Below are 12,940 nucleotides of genomic sequence, written 5' to 3' on the forward strand. Positions count from 1 at the left end.
CAATAAAACTATCATCCAGATATTCTATATATGACTGATAACTGATACAAAGCCTCAATAAAACTATCATCCAGATATTCTATATATGACAGATAACTGATACCAGGCCTCAATAAAACTATCATCCAGATATTCTATATGTGACTGATAACTGACACCAAGCCTCAATAAAACTATCATCCAGATATTCTATATATGACTGATAACTGATACAAGGCCTCAACTATCATCCAGATATTCTATATATGACTGATAACTGATATCAGGCCTCAATAAAACTATCATCCAGATATTCTATATGTGACTGATAACTGACACCAAGCCTCAATAAAACTATCATCCAGATATTCTATATATGACTGATAACTGATACCAGGCTTCAATAAAACTATCATCCAGATATACTATATATGACTGATAACTGATACCAAGCCTCAATAAAACTATCATCTAGATATTCTATATATGACTGATAACTGAAACCAGGCCTCAATAAAACTATCATCCAGATATTCTACATATGACTAATAACTGATACCAAGCCTCAATAAAACTATCATCCAGATATTCTATATATGACTGATAACTGATACCAGGTCTCAATCGAACTATCATCCAGATATTCTATATATCACTGATAACTGATACCAAGCCTCAATAAAACTATCATGTAGATATTATATATATGACTGATAATTGATACCAGGCCGCAATAAAACTATCATCCAGATATTCTATATATGACTGATAACTGATACCAGGCCTCAATAAAACTATCATCCAGATATTCAATATATGACTGATAACTGATACCAAGCCTCAATAAAACTATCATACAGATATTCTATATGTGACTGATAACTGATACCAGGCCTCAATAAAACTATCATCTAGATATTCTATATATGACTGATAACCGATACCAGACCTCAATAAAACTATCATCCAGATATTGTATGTATGACTGATAACTGATACCAGGCCTCAATAAAACTATCATCCAGATATTCTATATATAACTGATAACTGATACCAAGCCTCAATAAAACTATCATCCAGATATTCTATATATGACTGATAACTGATACCAGGCCTCAATAAAACTATCATCCAGATATTCTATATATGACTGATAACTGATACCAGGCCTCAATAAAACTATCATCCAGATATTCTATATATGACTGATAACTGATACCAGGCCTCAATAAAACTATCATCCAGATATTCTATATATGACTGATAACTGATAACAAACCTCAATAAAACTATCATCCAGATATTCTATATATGACTGATAACTGATACCAGGCCTCAATAAAACTATCATCCAGACATTCTATATATGACTAATAACTGATACCAGGCCTCAATAAAACTATCATCTAGATATTCTATATATGACTGATAACTGATACCAGGCCTCAATAAAACTATCATCTAAATATTCTATATATGACTGATGACTGATACCAGGCCTCAATACAACTATCATCCAGATATTCTATATATGACTGATAACTAATACCAGGCCTCAATAAATCTATCATCCAGATATTCTAAATATGACTGATAACTGATACCAGGCCTCAATAGCTCTATCATCTGGATATTCTATATATGACTGATAACTGATACCAGGCCTCAATAAAACTATCATCTAGATATTCTATATATGACTGATAACTGATACCAGGCCTCAATAAAACTATCATCCAGATGTTCTATATATGACTGATAACTGATACCAAGCCTCAATAAAAGTATCATCCACATATTCTATATATGACTGATAACTGATACCAGGCATCAATAAAACTATAATCCAGATATTCTATATATGACTGATAACTGATACCAAGCCTCAATAAAACTATCATCCAGATATTCTATATATGACTGATAACTGATACCAGGCCTCAATAAAACTATCATCCAGATATTCTATATATGACTGATAACTGATACCAGGCCTCAATAAAACTATCATCTAGATATTCTATATATGACTGATAACTGATACCAGGCCTCAATAAAACTATCATCCAGATATTCTATATATGACTGAAAACTGATACCAAGCCTCAATAGCTCTATCATCCAGATATTCTATATATGACTGATAACTGATACCAGGCCTCAATAGCTCTATCATCTAGATATTCTATATATAACTGACAACTGTACCAGGCCTCAATAGCTCTATCATCTAGATATTCTATATATGACTGATAACTGATACCAGACCTCAATAAAACTATCATCCAGATATTCTATATATGACTGATAACTGATACCAGGCCTCAATAGCTCTATTATCTAGATATTCTATATATAACTGATAACTGACACCAGGCCTCAATAGCTCTATCATCTAGATATTCTATGTATGACTGATAACTGATACCAGGCCTCAATAAAACTATCATCCAGATATTCTTTATATGACTGATAACTGATACCAGGCCTCAATAGCTCTATCTTCTAGATATTCTATATATGACTGATAACTGATAGCAGGCCTCACTAGCTCTATCATCTAGATATTCTGTATAGAACTGATAACTGACACCAGGCCTCAATAGCTCTATCATCCAGATATTCTATATATGACTGATAACTGATACCAGGCCTCAATAGCTCTATCATCTAGATATTCTATATATGACTGAAACAAACCAAGCCAGAGCATTTCCTCCTCATTCAAGCAAGCATTTCGAAAACACCCTAGCAGTCATTATTACAGTTCTGTATGTATTACGGTTTTATATTTTATGTATTTGATCTCAGACTTACATTACAGCTGTTTTTTTTTTCTGTCTGTCTCTCTCTCTTTCTCTCTAATAACTCTTGGTTCCTGGACAAAACCTGCTCTTGGGAAACAGCTAGTATATTTTCTGTCTTTCTTCATATAATAGGTGTCATACAACTTATTTACTGAAAATGTGAAATAAATATTTAGAATGTTGATTAAGCTATTTTCGTATTGCTTTCGTAATTCTGGGTGTTGTTCAAACTCATTTTTCAGGAGTAGGCCTGCATTTCTACTTGTCCTTGTAAGATAGTAGTGAAGATATGACAGCATAGTTTTGCATGTGTCAGGCTCAAACACTAAAATTGCTTAATGTTTAATAACATATGTTGAATGCAGCTGACACCAGGCCTCAATAGCTCTATCATCTAGATATTCTATATATGATTGATAACTGATACCAGGCCTCAATAAAACTATCATCCAGATATTCTATATATGACTGATAACTGATACCAGGCCTCAATAGCTCTATCATCTAGATATTCTATATATAACTGATAACTGACACCAGGTCTCAATAGCTCTATCATCTAGATATTCTATATATGACTGAAACTGATATCAGGCCTCAATGAAACTATCATCCAGATATTCTATATTTGACTGATAACTGATACCAGGCCTCAATAGCTCTATCATCTACATATTCTATATATAACTGGTAACTGACACCAGGCATCACTAGCTCTTTCATCTAGATATTATATATATGACTGATAACTGATACCAGGCCTCAATAGCTCTATCATCTAGATATTCTATATATGACTGATAACTGATACCAGGCCTCAATAGCTCTATCATCCAGATATTCTATATATGACTGATAACTGATACCAGGCCTCAATAGCTCTATCATCTAGATATTTTATATATGACTGAAACAAACCAGGCCAGAGCATTTCCTCCTCATTCAAGCAAGCATTTAGAAAATACCCTAGCAGTCATGATTACAGTTCTGTACGTATTATGGTTTTATATTTTATGTATTTGATCTCAGACTTACATTACAGCTGTTTTTTTTTTCTGTCTGTCTCTCTCTCTTTCTCTCTAGTAACTCTTGGTTCCTGTAAAAAACCTGCTCTTGGGAAACAGCTAGTATATTTTCTGTCTTTCTTCATATAATAGGTGTCATACAACTTATTTACTGAAAATGTGAAATAAATATTTTGAATGTTGATTAAGCTATTTTCTTATTGCTTTCGTAATTCTGGGTGTTGTTCAAACTCAGTTTTCAGGAGTAGGCCTGCATTTTTACTTGTCCGTGTAAGATAGTAGTGAAGATATGACAGCATAGTTTTGCATGTGTCAGGCTCAAACACTAAAATTGTTCAATGTTTAATAATATATGTTGAATGCAGGTGACACCAGGCCTCAATAGCTCTATCATCTAGATATTCTATATATGACTGATAACTGATACCAGGCCTCAATAAAACTATCATCCAGATATTCTATATATGACTGATAACTGATACCAGGCCTCAATAGCTCTATCATCTAGATATTCTATATATAACTGATAACTGACACCAGGCCTCAATAGCTCTATCATCTAGATATTCTATATATGACTGATAACTGATACCAGGCCTCACTAGCTCTATCATCTAGATGTTCTATATATATAACTGATAACTGACACCAGGCCTCAATAGCTCTATCATCTAGATATTCTATATATGACTGATAACTGATACCAGGCCTCAATAGCTCTATCATCTAGATATTCTATATATAACTGATAACTGACACCAGGCCTCAATAGCTCTATCATCTAGATATTCTATATATGACTGATAACTGATACCAGGCCTCAATAGCTCTATCATCTAGATATTCTATATATGGCTGATAACTGATACCAGGCCTCAATAGCTCCATCATCTAGATATTCTATATATAACTGATAACTGACACAAGGCCTCAATAGCTCTATCATCTGGATATTCTATATATGACTGATAACTGATACCAGGCCGTAATAGCTGTATCATCTAGATATTTTATATGTGACTGAAACAAACCAAGCCAGAGCATTTCCTCCTCATTCAAGCAAGCATTTAGAAAATACCCTAGCAGTCATGATTACAGTTCTGTACGTATTACGGTTTTATATTTTATGAATTTGATCTCAGACTTACATTACAGCTGTTTTTTTTCTGTCTGTCTCTCTCTCTTTCTCTCTAGTAACTCTTGGTTCCTGGACAAAACCTGCTCTTGGGAAACAGCTAGTATATTTTCTGTCTTTCTTCATATAATAGGTGTCATACAACTTATTTACTGAAAATGTGAAATAAATATTTTGAATGTTGATTAAGCTATTTTCATATTTCTTTCATAATTCTGGGTGTTGTTCAAACTCAGTTTTCAGGAGTAGGCCTGCATTTCTACTTGTCCGTGTAAGATAGTATTGAAGATATGACAGCATAGTTTTGCATGTGTCAGGCTCAAACACTAAAATTGTTCAATGTTTAATAACATATGCTGAATGCAGCTGACACCAGGCCTCAATAGCTCTATCATCTAGATATTCTATATATGATTGATAACTGATACCAGGCCTCAATAAAACTATCATCCCGATATTCTATATATGACTGATAACTGATACCAGGCCTCAATAGCTCTTTCATCTAGATATTCTATATATAACTGATAACTGACACCAGGCCTCAATAACTCTATCATCTAGATATTCTATATATGACTGATAACAGATACCAGGCCTCAATAAAACTATCATCCAGATATTCTATATATGACTGATAACTGATACCAGGCCTCAATTGCTCTATCATCTAGATATTCTATATATAACTAACTGACACCAGGCCTCAATTGTTCTATCATCTAGATATTCTATATATGACTGATAACTGACACCAGGCCTCAATAGCTCTATTATCTAGATATTCTATATATAACTGATAGCTGACACCAGGCCTCAATAGCTCTATCATCTTGATATTCTATATATGACTGATAACTGATACCAGGCCTCAATAGCTCTATCATCTAGATATTCTATATATGACTGATAACTGACACCAGGCCTCAATAGCTCTATCATCTAGATATTCTATATATGACTGATAACTGATACCAGGCCTCAATAGCTCTATCATCTAGATATTTTATATATGACTGAAACAAACCAAGCCAGAGCATTTCCTCCTCATTCAAGCAAGCATTTAGAAAATACCCTAGCAGTCATGATTACAGTTGTGTACGTATTACGGTTTTATATTTTATGTATTTGATCTCAGTCTTACATTACAGCTGTTTTTTTTTTTCTGTCTGTCTCTCTCTCTTTCTCTCTAGTAACTCCTGGTTCCTGGACAAAACCTGCTCTTGGGAAACAGCTAGTATATTTTCTGTCTTTCTTCATATAATAGGTGTCATACAACTTATTTACTGAAAATGTGAAATAAATATTTTGAATGTTGGTTAAGCTATTTTCATATTGCTTTCGTAATTCTGGGTGTTGTTCAAACTCAGTTTTCAGGAGTAGGCCTGCATTTCTACTTGTCCATGTAAGATAGTAGTGAAGATATGACAGCATAGTTTTGCATGTGTCAGGCTCAAACACTAAAATTGTTCAATGTTTAATAACATATGTTGAATGCAGCTTTTTATGTACCGTACTTTGTGAATGTCAAAGGCATCAGTTCAGCCTCATGCTTCAAATATATTAATAAAACTTGATGTTGTAATTTCTACATCAGTTTATGTAAAGGCTAAGAGATGTAACTGTTTGGTCTTCCTCATACTGCAGTATCCCAAAGTTACGTTAACAAGCTGGTATAACTTTATGTAAAATACTCATGCAGTGCTTTATTTCATAGGTGCAAAAGTACATGCTTAGAAAAATTCAGACCTTCTCTCCAGTTTCAGTTTCTGCTGCCATATTGACTCTGGATGGAGTTTTGTTCAAGCTCTTTCCTGAGATCACAATGGAAGACATTTTTTGCAGAACAAAAAGTTACTATTTAATTTTCAGACAGCAGTGCTTCAAGTGGTTTAGCCTGTCTTAAGGCATGTCTTAAAAATGTTCCCTAAATTTTCAGGTTAAACTGTAGGGTTACATGCACACTTCTCAAATGTCCAGATTTTCACAGAATGTCCAGATTTTTACCTCATATTTTTTCTCATACAATTTGTGATTTTCTGGCAAATCACCAAGGAATGAAGTCACTAAATGCTGACACACATTTGAGTTTTAGACGTTATATCCTTAGAAAAATGCATGATAATTCAAATCCCGATTTCCTATCAACTTTCTAAGTTTATAAGAGCAATATTTAAAATCTGCCCATATTGTTGAGCATTTGTCCCCCGCCATTATTTTAGGCTTTATCCAGACTTCCTGGGTTAAGAGCTTGAGAGGTATAGTTACAGGTGTGTGGCTGTTTGCATTTTGGATAAAGGAACACATGGGCACTTGTTAGGGGATATTAAATGGTCATCATTCCTAATGTAAACTTTTGAAGTTTTTACTGTACCAGTCTGGATTTCAGAAAGCTACAGCTCTATAATTACCCCGTATGCATTGCACTATTACTTCCATTAAACCACCTTTTTCAGCTGTCATTAAAAAAGTTTAGCTACCCTAGTTCACAACACATTAGGGGAAATGTTTGCATTTGGATAATAATGAAATTATGTTTTATCCTCCTTATCTTCTTGTTATTGGCAATGCTGAAGCACATCTTGTCTGTAGAGAGAATAATTTAAGTTATAATGTCATAGCAAAAGTCTAACCTACAGTGTATGTGCTTCATTTATTCATCCTCTAGTGCTTGCATCGTCCATTTCAGGGTCATGATGGGGAGGGTTGAGCCTATCAGAGCATTCAGTGGACACAAAGCAGAGAAATAATTCCTTATGAGATACTAGGCTATGAATACCACACAACCAACTCCAGTCACCAGGGAGAATGTGTAAATAAACTTTTAATGTATATTAACAAATAGCTTTCACATAAAATGTGTGTGTGTGCCCATATGCATGTGTGTGTGTGTGTGTGTGTGTGTGTGTGTGTGTGTGTGTGTGTGTGTGTGTGTGTGTGTGTGTGTGGGTGTGTGTGTGTGTGGTTTCTTGCTCTGAATATGAACTCTTCAGCTAAACATACTGATGTTAATGTCAGAAACAGGTGCTGGAGACTGCTTTTGGCAATGGACCTACTTGTGTTTCTTCCTTTATTAAATAATGCATCACTACCAATGCAGCAACAAAGAAACAAAAGCAGAGGAAGAAAACTGAAAAAGATAGAAGAAAGGTTAGAGGTTACCAGAGTCCCTTAACAAGGAGCAGGTTGCAGCAAGGAGTGAGATAGTTTACAACATCTCTCAAGACACTTTTTTCTGACATTGAATTATCTAAGTTCTGTAAAGGTATGACATTTATTCCACCTGAAAACAGACATCTTTCAAGCTGTCTAACTGATATAAGACTCTTTACCCTCCAACTTAAATTTGAAAATGGTATTTCCAGAATGTGGTGCACTTGACAGAGCACTATTTCTTAGTCATTAAACAGCTCTATGCTTAGTGTAGAGCCACAAAACAAAGGTATATGGCAGATCATGCTAATAAAAGCACCAATCCATCATGGCTGAGCTATTTAGTAACATATAAATCAATTGTGTACACTCAATGTAGTCATTTGCCCTGAAATCCAAAACTTTATTGATTACACCCATGATTACACTTAGAAAAATGTGTGAGCAGTTGTTGCTACAATTATAAACTTGTATGTGCAGCAGGCTTTAATTCAAGGTGCTGCTGCTGCCAGACCCCAGCCAAGAAGAAATAGGGTGTTTAGACCCTGTTTGACGTATCATGGAGTGCATCAGACAATACTGGATGGACAGGGAAACACTAGAGGAAATATACAACCTCTGCCAACCTCACATGAGGCCCAGGGAAATCATGGAGAATCCATCCAAGTAGAAACAAACATATGTGTAGCATTGCATATACTACCTACTAATACTTTCCAGAGACCCACAGGGGACATATTAGGGGTTTCACAAGCCTCAACTTCTATAATATTACATTAATTTCTAAATGCAGTGCTACATCATGCAAGGGACCATATCTGTTTTCCATGCAACCCACAGGAGAGTGCAAGAAAAAAGTAGAAATTGTATGTAATACCACACTTCCCTGAAGTTTTGGGTACCATAGATTGTACACACATTTTTATTTTATTTATTTTATTTAACATTTTTTTACCAGGAAAGTCTGACTTGGAACAAAGTTAATTTTCAGTGGAAGCCCAGGGCGAAATAAATGCTCCAGACGCGTGTCTTTGAAATGTGGGAGGAAACTACAACATCCGGAGAAAACTCACATGAATGCAGGGAGGACATGCACACTCTGCACAGAAGACGCTCCAGATGAGAATCAAACTGGAGAACCTCTTGCTGTGTGGTGATAATGCTACCGCTTCATCAGTGCGCTGTCCACATAGAAATAAAAGCCCCACTTCGTGAACAGTGAAGGAGAGACATTAACAGAAAAGAATGCAATTCTATAAACTGCCAGGTTGTATCTAATGTCCAAGGTGTAATCTACAATGTCTGTGCAGGTAAGGCAGGCAGTTTTCACAGCTCATACATATGGCACACCTGCGAGCTGTACCCATGGTTTGCTAGGGGTGACTTTCTACAAGGGCATCCAGTGAAGAATTCAAGTTATGCCCTGGAACTGTGATTCATGACCCTCTGAGAAACCCAAGCAACCTCAGTGAGCAAGGATACAATGATGCCCATGCTCAAATTAGGAATATTACAGAACGTGCATATGGCTTGCTCAAATCAAGATTCTGGTGTCTAGACACCTCAGGAGGTGCTCTGCAGTATGACCCAGCCACCTCTGCTAAAATACTTAGTCTGTTTCATATTGCACAATATCATTGTCAGGATACATCTTTATCAAGGATAACTGGGGCAAGACCATAGTTCCCAGTACCAGAGCAGGGCCAGCAGCTGCAGCAGAGAGAGATGATGAGGTGACATGGGAATGCACAGTATGCCATAGCTCTGGCTAAGAGGCAAAGGACAGCACACACACACACACACACACACACACACACACACACACACACACACACACACACACACACACACACACACACACACACACACACACACTCTGAATACCTAAAATAAAGAAAGAATAAGAGCCTTAACACGCACAAATATTTAAACTGATGCCTGCCAAACTGCACAACCTTTACTTAACCATATAATGGCTGTACTCAGTTAGCATCAGACAGAGACAACCCCCAAGGAGGCAACCCTCATTTGCATTATTACCAAGTTAAGTCTGGAACCTGTATAGAAAAAGTAATACAGTTATAAAAATGATTACTGTGTTATGTAAATTCTCATATGTCCCTAAGTTGATACTTGTCCCAGGTGTACAGTAATGTCAGTACTAGCTTATGACTGATGTTTGCAATAGAAAGTTATGGAATTTGCTCAATAATATGCATGCTCTTGCCTCCCCCATAGTGCCTTTTTTAGGCAATGCCATGAGGTCAAAACTACCAACATGAACATTTCATCAAAACATAAATTTAAAATCAAGCTGCTAAACGATAGTAGTCTAAACATGAAATTGCACTCTTTGCAAGCATTCATAACCCTGGAAGAAGCTGACAGTTGTGCAGTCACAGAAACTTGGTTCAAAGCTGCGGAGATCACCCCAGCCATACCAGCTTACTCATCCTATCATTCATTCAGACCCCAAACCATGGGCAGCAAAACAAAAGGAGGTGGAGTATGATGCACAGGAAACACTCCAGTTGCAGTTAACAATTGACAGGACCCCTATTCCAATCATAGTTAGCTATAGGCCTCCAACTTTGACTCAAGATGCCCACTCCACCTATCTGGACCTCTTCGAATCTATCAAGATTCAGCCAACTTCATGCTGCTCAAGTCAGAAGTGACAAACTTCATGACACCCATGCAGATGGGAACTGAAAGTTCAACTGCTGAATCCTACACTAAGGCACTGTACGAGCACATCCACTCATGCATGAATTGTGCCATCCCAAATAGAACCAAGATGCTCTCATCCAAAAAAAGGAAGCCAATCTGGTGGTCCACTGCCATAAACAAACTTTACAACAAAAGGAAGAAACTGTTGCAGAAAAGAGGAAAATCCCAGGATGCAAAAACTCCCTTACCAGCCTCAGTAAGAAACTGTGATCCCTCATAAAATCCTCCAAAGCTAGTTACGAAAATAAAATTGCCAAAGATTCCAAAGACAACCACAATGCATTCTATAGTTATGTCAAGAATCTAAATGGCAATGCTCAGATCTGCTCTGAGCTAAAACAGAATGGCATAAAATATACTGATCCCAAGGATATTGCCAATATCCTGGCAGATCGATTCAGTGCCAACTTCACCCCCCTTTCACCCCCTAAATGGCCCATCTCAATACCGGAAAATTGCCAAATTCTGGTAATAACGGCCACACAGGTAAAAATACGCACTCTCCAAAGCTAAGAATACAGCATCCATGGGACCAGATGGCATTCCAGGCTGTGTACTACATGAACTACAATATGAACTGGCACCTCACCTAAGTGTCATGTTTAATCACAGCCTCACCTCAAGTTTTGTGCCCACTGAGTGGCACAGAGCTACAGTTATCCCACTCCACAAGGGGGATCCACCTTGGATCCCGGAAACTACAGTCCCATCAGTCTGACGAGCCTTATCTGCAAGGCCATGGAGCGTATTATCATGGAACTTATAAACAAAGACATTGGCAACCTTCAAACACTGAACCCCACCCAGTTTGGGTTCATGAAGGGCCGATTTTGTCTTCTGAACCTGATTGTCTTCTTCGAATCAGTCTCCAGAGCCATGGACAAGGGTAAGGTGGTCCACACAGCCTATCTAGACCTTGCCAAGGCCTTTGACACCATCCCCCACACTGGAATCATAGATGAACTTACTAAGCTGGGCATTAATCCCTACGTCACCCAATGGGTTGCTAACTGGCTTACTGATAGAACCCACACTGTAAAAGTAGCCGACTCCAAATCCAGCTCCAGACAAGTGACAAGTGGAGTACCTCAGGGTTCAGTCCTGGGACCGCTCTTGTTTGGCATCTACTTCTCTGAAGTACAGGCCAACACTAAGAGACTCTGGCTAACAAAGTTCGCAGATGACTGCAAACTGGGAGTCATTATTGAATCCTCAAATTATGTGGATACTCTATAAAAGGGCCTTACAGAAACAGATGCTTGGCGCCAGAGCCATGGGCTCAAGCTCAATGCCAAGAAATGTATAGTTATCCCCTTTGGGAAAAAACATGTACCCATGAATTACCATATAGGTGGCAGTACACTAAACACCAAAAGTGTGATAAGAGACTTAGGGACACAGGTGGACAGTGGTCTCACCTTCGATAACCACATCGCCACAGCAGTCAGGAAATCCTTCTATGTGGCACACCTCATCACTAAGGGCTTTTCATCCAGAAAAAAGGAGGTCATTGTCCCACTGTACTCATCCCTCATTAGATCCATTATAGAATACAACGCCCCGTTTGGTATGCACCTCTCAAGACATCTGCAACAACTGGAAAGGCCACAGAAATGCCTCACTAAAAGAATCACAGGCCTAAAGTAGATGCCCTACGCTGACCATCTTAAAAAACTCCAGCTATACTCTGTCGCATATCGTCTACTCAGTGGCGATCTCTGCTTAACATACAAGGCCATGTCAAACCCAGAGCTGTTGGACATGCTACACTTAAAGAAATCCCAATCCCTCAGAGCCACATGCCTCAGGGATCTAAACCTTGTCATCACAATAAACAAAACATGCTGGAGGGATAGGTTCCTGACACAGAGACTCCCCAGACTCTGAAATAGATTGCCCATACATGTCAAGCAGAGTGCCTCTTTGGCCCTCTTCAAAAGGAACCTTGACGATTGGATGGGAGATAGCAAATTCACCCCGGGGATCACGTCTGTCACCCTGCTAGACAGGGGTCCAGGGAAGTAAATAGTGTGGGAAGAAATAGCCAGGTAATTGTTATGGCTAGGCTTGTATAGGCCCTAGGGCTGATAGCCTAGTACCAACCTATGAAC

Source organism: Protopterus annectens, chromosome 13.part0 (genome assembly GCF_019279795.1).
Source record: "Protopterus annectens isolate FY-2018-M chromosome 13.part0, PAN1.0, whole genome shotgun sequence".
NCBI classification, from domain to species: Eukaryota; Metazoa; Chordata; order Ceratodontiformes; family Protopteridae; genus Protopterus; species Protopterus annectens.